Source organism: Ovis aries, chromosome 15 (genome assembly GCF_016772045.2).
Source record: "Ovis aries strain OAR_USU_Benz2616 breed Rambouillet chromosome 15, ARS-UI_Ramb_v3.0, whole genome shotgun sequence".
Lineage (NCBI taxonomy): Eukaryota > Metazoa > Chordata > Mammalia > Artiodactyla > Bovidae > Ovis > Ovis aries.
The window spans coordinates 57,171,857-57,184,442 of NC_056068.1; the positions used below are offsets into that span (position 1 = coordinate 57,171,857).

Consider the following 12,586-nt stretch of genomic DNA (forward strand, 5'->3'; position numbering starts at 1 on the left):
ATCCAGATTCTATCATTCAACAGAATGCCTGCTGGCTTTATGTTTCAAAATGATAAGCATGTCGTCTGTGCCTTCAGATACATTATCAGCCGGTGCGAGAAGGCTGAATGTGCCTTCCCCATGTTGCATAAGAGAGAACACCTTCAACAGTTTGGTCTAGGAATGTGGCCTGGGACTCCGCCAAGCATCTCTGCCAGCAGCGTGAAGCAAATTTCTCGACCTTCAGATTCTGTGTGATGTAAAAGAAATTTATCTATGTTTAAAAACACTCCCCATAATTCAAGAAATAAATGAACATGTGAAAAGACAGAGAAACTTGTTTCAGTTTGGGCACAGGTTCAGTTTTCAAAAGCAGAAAGCAAGTATCAGAACAGGCAGCAAATGCTGATGGTAACAGCTCCGAATCAAGAGTGATTAGATTAAATCCCATGTGGCAAAAATTTTACTCTATGAGTTTCCTTCTTTTTCTCTCTCCCTCTCGCACCCCACCCTCCATCTTGCTCTCTCTGTATGTGTGAGATATATAGATTTTTCTCCGGAAAAGTTAAGTTTTCTGCACCTGATTGCTCCTATGCATGACACAATGCACAGACAATATAATAACTTCCTTTGGTTATCTGCTTACCAGAAATTGACACTCACTTAACATACACTGTTTTCTGTTCCCTGAAGCACAATGATCAGCATCGCCACCAGTACCTCAAATTGAAAACATTAAGTGAAAATTCACCAACAGGTTTATAGTTGCTACTATCTAAATCGGCTTTAACATTTCATGTTCCAAACATGACAACTTTATGAGTGAACCAAATTGGGCACAAGCAACCTTAGAATTCACCCAACTGAAGGACATTTATAATACCTACCACGAAAACAAAAATATTACACTTATTTCCTCCAATTTCTGCCTCTCTGCCAGCAAAAAATATTTTTTTTTGTAATTACAAAGTTTCTTCATTGTCCACACTGTCAGAATCTGAGGCAGCTCTTAATCAATCTATTTGTTCATTCAACAATATTTGTTGAAGAGTTTCTTCTCCGACCAGAATCATTTTGGATACTATTGCGGAAGCATGCAAAAATGAAGAAAATGCAGATTCTGGCATCAAATAATTTTAAGCTAATTTGTAATGATTGGTTCCTGGTTCCATAAATTTTTGGAGCTGGCTCATAAGGTTGAGGCAGCTCTTACATACAATGCCTTCTCCTTGTCTTCCTCCTACCCCCTTGTTTTTTTGGTGTTTAAAGTCTTGCTACATATATGACCCTTTTTTAATTCTCAAATCATTAAAGTTAAAATTAGATCACAGATCAAAGACATTCTTAAGGTAGTTCTATTCAATTTATTTGGTGTTATTATATCTCAGAAAGGGCAATGAACTCTCTGTAGCAAGTAAACAAAACCAGAACCTTTGTACTCAGTGCCTCAGCATATATTGTTGAAAATAAAAAACGTTTAAAAGGAGGCCAGCTCTTCTTCCTGGCAGGTTATTCTACATTTGGCTACTATTAAAACACTAAAAGGGACTTGGTGTAGATATTGAGGTATGTATGTGCCTGTTTTAAAATCTCATCTACAAACCCAAGTGCATCCTAAACCACCCACACACAAACACCACACGCCTACCAACACATACACTCACCAAATCTGAATAGGGTGGCAAGGCAATCCTAGTAACCGTAGCCTTGGAAAAGAGGCTCATATGGCACAGAATCCGTTTGGCTGGTAACGCTGGTGATTTTGTTCTCTAGGTGGCGCTATTCCACTTTTGATGAGTTGATTAAATTCCTTGCAACTGTCTATGTTCTATTTCCATCATATAAATCTTAATTTTATATGTACTAGTTGTAATTAAATGACAGATTGCCTTCCAGTTTGATTTTAATAAGCTATTTTGAAGTAAAGTGACTTTTTCACCACTTGATGTTACACATTTCCTAGTGATGTTGTCTTAGAGTTAAGGAATCTTCCTCTGCCTGACCTCCTCCCTTTAAAATGCAGACGCATGTCAGAAACACAGAGGAGCATCATGAAGCTTCAGCCAGACCAAAGGAACCAAGCTGAAAGCACATTTAAGAGCTACTAGGTTCTGCGAGCTCTCAAAATCAGGACATTACTACCATGACAACCAATGAAAAGGTTTTTCAAGTGAACCTTTGGGAAAACTGCATAACACACATTATTCTCTGGGCTCTTCAGAAATAAACTTTTATTTTATGATGGCTGTCATGGAACCTTATGAAATGACTTTGCTTCCCCACCTCCAGTCACTCTGCTGTCCGACACCCACCCCCCAATTCATCTAATGAAACCCATGCTTAAACTTTAGACAATGTATAGATGAGACATCACTGCAACTAGCCACTTCTTAGCATCCAGTGTTATCGGGTCAGATTTGTTTCACCAAAAGCGTAGTGTCGCAGAGTTTGTACTTGAATTTGAGTACTTTCATTTAAAGAAAGCTCCACACTACTTCTTTGACAGATACTCATGTTTTTCTTACAGAAACAAGAATACCTTCCAGTTCACTTAGAAAACATGCCCATTTACCACTCCATCACCCCCATAAGTTTTCCAAAGTCCATATATTAGTGAGCTCCACTGTTCCATATCTAGCATCAATAATGATTCCATATATTTAATAACTAGGTCCATGACTTTTCTAAGCCTTTGGTGTGAGTATTCTGGAAAGCCAGGGATGCATTCAAAGTATACATATTTAGGATTAAGCAATTCTAGGATTTCCCTGGTGGCTCAGTGGTAAAGAATCTGCCTGCAATGCAGCAGACCAGGGTTCGCTCTCTGGGTTGGGAAGATCCCCTGGAATAGGGCATAGTAACCCACTCCAGCATTCTTGCCTGGAGAATTCCACGGACAGATGAGCCTGGTGGGCTACAGTCCATAGGGTGACACAGTCAGATACCTGAAGTGACTAAGCAGCGGCAGCAAATAATTTTATGACTTAAGAGGAAGTTTAAGGAGACTTTGAGGACACATATGTCTAAGCTTAAAAATACCAGAGCCTTCCTCCGTTTCCTAGGGTTAAACCCCGTGTACAAATGACATACTGATTTCATTTGCCATCATTTACTGTTTAACGTGACTCCATCCTAAACAGAGTAAATGGATGCAGAGTATAACCAAGAAGTTCACTCACTCACTTTTGAAGCCCATCTGGGCATGTTATTAATCCTAATGGAGAAAATTTATCACAATGCAGTTAAACATTCAAAGATTTCTTCCTCCATGAAGCAACAGCTAGCCGTTTGAAACCTAGAATTCCCTGGAATTTTCTCCTCCATTCCTCTTTTAAAATGCAATTCACAGTTTGAGATTACAGAGTCTGCCGGTGGCTGAATGACTGCACTAGATGGCTGAGAGTCCTTCAATTAAGCAGCAATTTTGCAATTAGTGGAAACTGAGGGAACCATAACAATCATTTGACAACAAGTTGAGACAAGTTAGCAATTACCCTATTAGAGGGATACATTCACATGCATTGGGCAGAGCTAGGCTAGGAGAGCCCCCTCACAGAAGGGGAAATCTTCTACACAGGGAGACACTAGCTGAAAATGTTTCCCCCATTAAAATAAATTCAGTTTTATGGACATCAGAAACGGCAATGGTTTTCATTTTAAAAGATACTTAGAGTTGAGCTCTCATATACTTTTCCATTCTGTTTTCATTCAAGCAGCCTAAAATCAGTCTGTTTGCTGTGGGACTAACTTCCTAAAACTAAAATGTTAATGAAGTACTTGTAGATTACCTTTCCATTGTGTACGTCTTCGATATTCTAAAACTTAGTAGAAGATTAAGTCTATGGTTGAGATCCAAAGCTGCTGGCTCTTACATTCCACAAATTCACACCTGCATACAGCGCTGTGGATGTGTGTATATGACCAGGGTTGGGGAGGGGGGGGAGGTATTGGATACTTAACAGTAGGTTCTAAAGACAAAAGTACCCAAAATATCAACAAGCTGTTTGCTGTACTATGAGGCGGGCATGCTCAACTTGCTGTGTGTTAAGCTGAAAACCAGAGCTATTTATATTTAAAAGAAATGAGATTACCAATCATCTGCTTTTTGAGTATTGAAAAGCTGGAACTCTTCAAAGATTCCAGGAAGAAGAGAACAACTTACATTCTAATGGTGCCCCTATTAAGCAGAAAATTCAAGGGTTTTGAGCCAGGATTTTAGAAATTTGCATTATTTACAGAACTTCCCTCTCTCCAGGTGAATCAAATGAACCAGCAACATTCCAGCATCTCCCCACCCCTGTTTGGCTATTTTGAGATTTAGGCAATTAACTCACATAGTACAAATGAATCATTTGAGGTGAGGTCATTGTATTTCTGGCAAATGATCATTTTCTTGGTTCCTTCTGTTTGCAAGTAAAAGTCACACTTATTGAAAAGACATCCTAAAACAGAGTTCCTAAATGTTTTATTTTCTGGACACCCAAATGTTGACCTGCTGTAAGTCTTAAATAATCTTAAAATAAATGAGATTTCCAGTCACTAATTCAGCTCTGAATAGGCAATGAAAGCCTCCAAAGGTATGTGAAAAATTACTCTGTTATTTTCCTTTTTTAAAAAAATGTGATGTCTAAGTGTGTCTGCAATGTTCTAATGCTTCAAAACATGTACGTAAGTCTTGTTTATCTGGAAATCATTTCTTTCTGCTTATATCATTTATAAATAGAAAACGTTTTGTAATGACTTAAAATAGCTCTACATACATAATGCTTCTCCTGTCATAATACTTAGTACAGGTCTATATTTACCAACATTTATCACATTTTGCAAAATAAAGTGGAAGAAAAAAAAAGACGACTTTACGGCCTGGGAATTCCAGTAATGGTGACCAACGTGTTTTAAATTCCAGTAAAGGTTATGGTTACATTTCAACAAGTGTCTCTTTCCTTTCCCTTACCTCCAGCTAAACTTGCAAAAGAAGAATCTAAAGCAAGGTATTTGCAAAATCAAGGAACAGGATTAATGACGCTTTTAAAGGGGTATGGTCCCTTGGGTAAAAACTTTATGATCCATTGCTTATAATAATTTGGAGTACTACATCCCATAATCTCATAAATTTTCAACCTAAAAATCATAATGTTGCATGAGGTAAACAAACACCTGTAGATGAATTAAATCAGTAATTATACCTCAATAAATTAAACTGCAAAAAATATAAGTATATACAGATATAATTTTAAGACCAAAATGGCCTCTGACTTTATAACAGACTCACATAAAAATACTTTTTGGGGGTAAAATTAAAGGTAAGGGGATATTTTCCCAGAAGTCAAACCAATTTGAAGGTCTCATTTAATAACATTACTTCCTATTTAAAATCAATATGCAGTTTTATATGCAGTAAAAAGAAATCAACGTTCCCAATTACACATGACTTTGCTAGAAAAAGGTAACTGTACTAGGAGAATTAATACACACTCAGAAATATGCTTTTCTTTGCTTCTGGCCAAGAACATTCCTGCACTCTTGTCAGAAAATATTCGCTGTTTACTGCTGACATTGAGGAGTAAGTGTTAAGATCCCTGAAGGACCCTAAAATGAGATCCAGGAATCCCTAACACACCACCAACCATAGCCTGTCAAAGCTCCCCCAGCTCAAGGAAAACTTGCACTGCAGCCAGGGAGGCGCGAGGAGTCGAAATTCATCCGAGTCGGGAGTCAGAAGCGTCATTCAACAGGTCCCTCCTACCAGCTACCGAAGAGATCCCGCAAAGCCATCTCTTACCACTTCCCCACCCCCCAGCCTCCCGCCCCTGCAGCCGCTCTGGGCAGCTTAGCCGGCAGAGGGCACCCTCTACCTTCCCTAGCGCCGCTCTCCCCACCCCTCCTCCTCGCGGCCCCTCCAACAGTGTCCCTCCACCCCGCTCCACCCCCAACACACAAACAGCATCCTTCGACGGTGACTCTAGTTCACCCAGGCAGTCCCAAGGCTTTTCTTCCCTAGGGGGTGCCACCAGTCTGGAAGTCCCCTTCTCTGCCCGTCGAGCAAAGAGCCTCCAACCCTCAGCTATTTCTTTCCACGCACGTCTCATTCACCCATTTCCTCTTCCCGGCTGTGCATGGCATCCCCGGGGACCTACCCGAGTCAGAACATCACCCTCCGCCAAACACATACACATACATATACACACATCCCTCCCAGCCCCTGAAAGCCAAAACTTTTCACTTTTCTGCAAGGTGCCTCAAGGGAGGTGGCCGGGGTGGGGAGACGCGTGAGCACAACTAGCCCCGGAGTCCCGCAGCCCCTTTCAGGTCCGGGCTGCAGGAGTGTGTCAAGTTTCCCAAGATAAACTCGTACTGGACCCGTATAGGTCCGCTTTTAACTCAACTCCTGGGGAACAGCTGATGGTGTGCAGCCCTGCTGAAGCCCCGGGGACGCGGTAAGCGGGCTGAAGGAGCAAGCGGCCCCCCAAAACCTGCGCAGGGGCCGCCCAGCCCTTGGGAAAGATTCATATCTCAGCCCCAACCCCGTCACCTTAGTCGGGGCCCCCCACAGCTGGCGCCCTAAATCGCTCTCACGACCCCTCCTCTTCTGGGGGGTACTCGGGGCGCCGTCTTCTATCGCGCAGCTCTGCGTCTCTTCTTGGCTTTCTCTCCGCCACTTCTGGGCTTCCCGGGGTCCCCTCTCTCTCGGGCGTCCTGGCTACCCCTTTGGATCGTGCAGTGGGAGAAGAAAGCTCAACAGGAACAACGCAAAATGCCCCCTTCTTTTGGAGGGGAAGAAAGGAGTTCTGGCCTGTTCCCCATAACTTCGCACCCCCACCCCTCGCGCCCCAGCCAACTTTCCCCGGCGAACCGGCGGCTCCCGAGCCAAGCCCCACGTCCGATGCTCGCCTACCTCCGGGTCCACACAAAGCTCACGGGTCCCCGGCGGCGGAGTCACATCGTCGTCCTGCTCCTGGCCCCTGCGCCCAGCCCAGGTCCCCGTCGCGGAGCCGCTCGCCGCCGGCCCCACAGCAGCGGTGGCAGCTGCAGTTCAAGCGTCTCATCAACGCTTCCCGAGGAGAAGGTGGGGGGCGCGCCGGACCGGTTCCTCGGCCGCGCCCGGAAGCCCGCGGCGCGACGGGGTGCGCGGGACAGCGAGCGGGCGGGTGCGCCCGGGCGCGGCGGCAACCGGGACCCGGAGCTCCAGCCTGCGCCTGGAGCTCGGGTCAGACATTATTTAGCTCTTCGGTTGAGCTTCGATTGGTCAAACGGCGCCGCCCCCCGCCCCCCCTCCCCCAGCTCGTCCGCGCCACTGAGACCCGTGCGGGGCGGCCGCTTAAAGGGAACGCCGCGCCTTTTCCTCGCCCCGGCTCGGCCCGGGGGAGTCCCCGGGCTGCCCAGGCGCCCCGGACCCGCGCGCCCCCGTTCGGCCAGTCCCCCGGGCCCCGCGATGTGGCCCCGTAAGCCCCGCGCCAGTCCCTGGGGCGCCTCAACGGGACGCGCGCGCCACGCCCGCGGCTCCGATGGGTGACCTAGCCCCGGCCCCGGGGGAACCCCGCGTCCCGGGCCCTCCGCGGAAACCCGGGCGGTCCACGCCGGGACTGAAGGGAGCGAGCGCGCATCGGGCGCCCCCGGGGTCTCGCTCCCCTCTGTGGCAACTCCCCCCCGCTTCATCCCGGCACCTAAGTTCTGTGGGAGAGGGCGTGCGTTTCCCGGGCCACGGACACACCTTCCCGCACCTTCCCGCACGACGGAGCTTGCCAACGCGAGCACACAATGAAATCGCACAGAGCAGGGGGGCTATTGGTTTACTCCGCTGCCTTAAACACGCCGCGGCTTAAACAGAGTTCGTGCACTGACCTCTCCGGAGTTTGCCTAATAGGAATCCAATCAAGATAATAACGGCATTTTTTATTCATGAACACCCGCAGATAACGTTACACCAAGTTACTTGCTCCAGTCGGGAAGCCGAGGCAATGACAGACCTCACTCAAGCCACACGCTTTCTAGTCGACCAAACAAGAGGAAAAAACGGAGAGAGAAAGAAAAGAAACCCACCTTTTCAGTCACTACTTGTCAAAGTAAACATCAAGGCAGCTGCTCTGGGGAAGACTTCGGCCCCGAAACTCCCAGACTCTATTCTTTTTTCACGTTCCCTTTGGTTAAAAAGAAGGGGTGGGGTTGAGGGGAGTCTTTGGTGCCCGGTATGTACTCCTTCTGGTCTGCAGCAAAGAAGTTAAATTATTGATAGTGGAAATTGCATGGCGGAGGTAATACTCGCACCCCCTGAGCGAAGAGCTCCATTTGATCTCGGCAGAGGCTGGGAGATTTCATGCTAGCTTGTGGGGGGAGCGGCTGCGCGAGCAGCCTTCTCCGGGTGAATGGGAAAGTGGGTGGGAGTCCACGAGAGGGCTCCACGGTGCCTTGACGTGCGCTGTCATATGATACCTCCGCTGCCTCGAAATAGACACTCTAGTGCACGAATTACCAGAATCAAAATTCAGCGCATTTAAAATGATACATCTTTTATTAGAAGAGTTCCGTTCCAGGGCATTGCATGGTTCTGCAGATGTTTTCACTTCCCTCCCTAGCAAACTTACACACATAAACCAACCCTTTTAATAAAGAACCTGGGTAGCAAAGATAAATAAAAAGCCTTCTGTTTTAGTGTGTGTGTGTGTGTGTGTGTGTGTGTGTGTGTGTGTGTCTCGGGGTGGGCAGTTGGCTCAATTAATCCTCACTTCGCCCCTCTTCCCCCGCAGCAGTCTTTCTGATTCTTAGTTGCAGGTAGCCAAGACCCTTGCAGAGAACTTCATATTCACTTTCAATATACTATCGGACAAACGCTTTCAACCGTCAATCTAGGTTCCTGCTTGAAGGCGGAATTTTCTTCCCACTAGTTCGACCAGTTCCTGCGCGAGAGTACAGACCTTAAAATTTAGAATAAGGAACGGAAAAAGACCCTGACATTTAACTTGTAATCCTGGGACCTCTTTCGAGCATAGAAACCACCTGTGTTTTAGTCGCTCAGTCGTGTTCAACTCTTTGCGACCCCATGGGCGGTAGCATTCCAAGCTCCTCTGTCCATGGAATTCTCCAGGCAAGAATTCTGGAGTGGGTTGCCATTTCCTTCTCCAGGGGATCTCCCTGACCCAGGGATCGAACCCAGGTCTCTGAGCCACCAGAGAAGCCTAAAAAACCTCCTGGGTTGCCTATTAAAATGTAGATTTATCCTCCTGAAATTGTGATTTAGTAGGGGTGGGGCAGCGTCCAGAAATTAGCATTTTAACAATCACCTCTAGCGATTGCGAAGCAGAAAATCTGGGGTCAGATTTGAGAAGCACTCTTTCTTAAGCAATGCATATTTGGGTGTCATAGGAATCTCTTGTTTCCCCCAAATTTGGTAGGCAGTTTTATGAGTATGTGCATTTCTTCTGTAATCTCAAAGGAGTTTGACCTAATCATTGCTAAGACTCATTGCTTTAAGAATTTCTCTAAACACTCCAACATTAATTTGGGGAAAGGGAAAGATTATAAACAGTTTCCTCCCCTGAACCCTTCTGTGGTTATCAAGAATGTGCTGTTGAACTGAATATGTAATATCATTATATACTCAGTTCAGTTTGCCTAAGGGTTTACAGTTTAAAAAAAAAAATGAGTGCACTTATATTAGCTGTTTTAGAGCTTCTAAAGACCAGTCACAGAAATTACTATTCTTATTTTATAAATGAAAACCGGAGGCTCAGTGCCACGAAATCATTTGCCCGAGTTCACACAGCTAAAATGCCAGAGACAAGACTTTAATAAATAAGGAACTCCAGCTAGAAATATCCCTGCCTCTCCCCACCCCCAATAAGGGAAGCTATGTTTCTTGGAAGTGTTACCAAGATGTGCGATCTTTCAGCGCCTCTTTGCAAATTGTTGGACTGAATAGTCAAATTATTCAAATATATGCATATTCTTAGAGTGTCACACATTTAGCTTTGCACCTCTATCAACTTGACAGTATACATGACCAGCACAAACTACCCTGCAGCACAGATGGTGAAGTATATTGTGGAATATTTAATGTATGTGAAATATACAGGCTAGTTGGAAGCAATGAAGGACAGAGGTCAAGAAGCCCAGCTTGGCCCCCTCAAAAAACCTCTGTATGATTCCCTAGGACATCCCCGATGGCTCAGTGGTAATGAATCTGCCTGCAGTGCAGGAGACTTGGGTTCAATCCCTGGGTTGGGAAGATCCCCTGGAGAAGGAAATGACAACCCACTTCAGTATTCTTGCCTGGGAAATCCCATGGACAGAGAAGCCTGACAGGCTCCATGGGATCACAAAAGAGCTGGGCACGACTTAGTGACTAAACAACAAATTGATTCCTAGGGGTGTAGGCTGAGTGCAAACCCAATTTCTTTTAATATGGCAAAACAATTTGAGAGGCTAGTTTATAAATTTAAAAAAAAACTGTACTGCTTTATAAAATACTGGAGGAGCCCTACCCTAAGCTCGCTCTCTCTCTCTCTCTCTCTCTATATATATATATATATATATATATATACATTTATGACTTTATGATGACTTCAAACCAGTGCTTACTTTCCAACTTTAAATTCACTTGAAAATGAGTTATTTCCCCAGGTTTTTAAGCTCCTTTGTAATTGCGTTCCTTCTGGAGAAATTCCTAACCAGTGAATATCAAGAATCTGAGCATTCTCAATACTGCTAAATGAGAAGTTATGGCAAATCTACCTGCTAAATTCACATTGCCACGTCAGCATTTCTGCTGAAGCAAGGAGTGTTCTTATTTCTGAGACTCTGGTTGTATATATAGCCAATCTTCTTATTTCTACTCTCCCTCGATGTTATACAGATGGATATATCCTTACTTTCCAGTGTGTGGTGCAGTTTTACTGAGGAAAAGGCAGACGAGCCAGAAATGGCAAGAATATTTAAAAATAAAAGAAGATCAAATGCCAATTCAGATAAACCTTCTGATGAATCAGACCTCTGGACACTTATGAGCATTTCCCAACTTTCTGATTTGTGATAATGGTGTTACCAAAACAATAAAAACACAGACTTAAATGCTTGCCTATTTGCCTTAAAAATACATCTTACATTAAAAACAATGATGCCAAGATAAAGTTGTACCAGTGTCTTGATTGGAATTCTGAATAATTTTTTTATTTGGTTAATTCAGGTGGCATATACAGATAGTGTTAGAGGTCTAAGATCAAATGCTTTACAAAAATCATTTTTCTATTGTGATCAAGGGTGATGCTGAAAATATAAGCACGTATTTCTGATTATTTTTAAAGATTGGTCTCTGACATGATTGCTGTGGGAGCAAAGATTCCAAGTTTGTAATCTGAATATTTTCTCAGTCACCAAAATGGGGAAAATTTTCACTGCTTGAAAAGAAAATGCTCTCGATTCTACTTTTGTGGGACCTACAAAATTAATTTTGAATTAATCAAAATCTCTATTTTTGGTTGGATCTAATCAATCCTTCTAACACGATATTCTAGAAGGACAAAGGTCAGGGAGAAATTCCCATCTATTCTTGTCAGGAAATATGAACTAATCCTCATTACCCAAGTGGGAGCAGAGGCAGTAAGCTTAGATGTGACATTGACATATTTTTTCTATTAATAATTTTAATTGGCTGAGGTCAATTCTACTATCACTATAAGCATTTTATGTTTAATTATGTTTACTTAAGTTTCCTAGTTACCCCTGTCTTCAGTCTTCCTTGCAAAAAAAAAAAAAAAATGTCTAGGATCAAATCAACTGACCTCAAAAACTGCTGAAAATTGGCATATTGGAAATAATAAGTAAACAGAAAACTCTCCTGCTGAGCAGAATGGCAAAGATGTTTTCAAATTCATGATGTATGGTTTCAAAGGGCCAATCCTGAGAAACTGTCACTCAATCCTACAAATTATTGAGCAAGGCCGTCCTGAGAATAATCTTACAGGAGAAATAATATCCCTTTTCATCAGATGGTACCTTAATATGAGGTGTACTTCTTACTGGTAAGCTTTTCATGAACCATAACTGTGTGCCATACTGAAATACATCCAAATGGGTCAACACCTGTTACAGAAATTATGTAACCAGGCATGGCCATTAGTGATGAACAAAAGAAAAACACAGTAAGAAAATATTAGAAGCGCCAAGATTAGGAGAGTAGCGCAAAAAGGTCAAAAACTGATCCCATCTGGGAATAATATTTAGCTGGATCAAAAAAAAAAAAAAGGCACAAAAACCATTATGAAACAACTAACTCCCAAGCATATGAGAGTCATCAACTTGTAGCCCTCCAAGTTACCAGATTCTCCCCCAGAACATTTAAAAACCAATAGTGAGCAATAAATTGGTTTACTTGTTACAATGTTTCTACAAGGATAGTCAGAAAGGACCTGACTGTGGGCTTTAGGACCAAAGTTAGGACTGACAATGGTAGCTGATGGTTTGCTGGTTGTGCAGGGAGAAGAGCCAGAAAGAACCATAGTAAGTTTAAACCAAAGCGTTTTAGGACATTGAATCAGGTTGTAAGGAGCAGGTTACCTTATTTTTGAAACCCAACTATTTAGGTTGTGTGATGATGGGAGTGAGAGATGTTCTA

General features: G+C 43.7%; 1 protein-coding gene across 3 annotated transcripts in view; it reads right to left on the bottom strand.

Moving 5' to 3' along the window:
* BDNF (brain derived neurotrophic factor) overlaps positions 1-12,586 on the bottom strand; it is a 63,204-nt gene that overhangs the window by 35,147 nt on the left and 15,471 nt on the right. Inside the window, exon 1 of one of the 3 annotated variants that reach the window (XM_042233303.2) lies at positions 8,020-8,344. The exons of 1 other annotated variant lie outside the window; for it this stretch is intronic. The gene's annotated coding sequence lies outside the window, so the exon portion shown is untranslated. Of the gene's footprint in view, positions 1-6,874; positions 7,179-8,019; positions 8,345-12,586 lie in introns of those variants that run through there. One more of the 3 variants, XM_015101092.4, reaches the window with a different exon arrangement.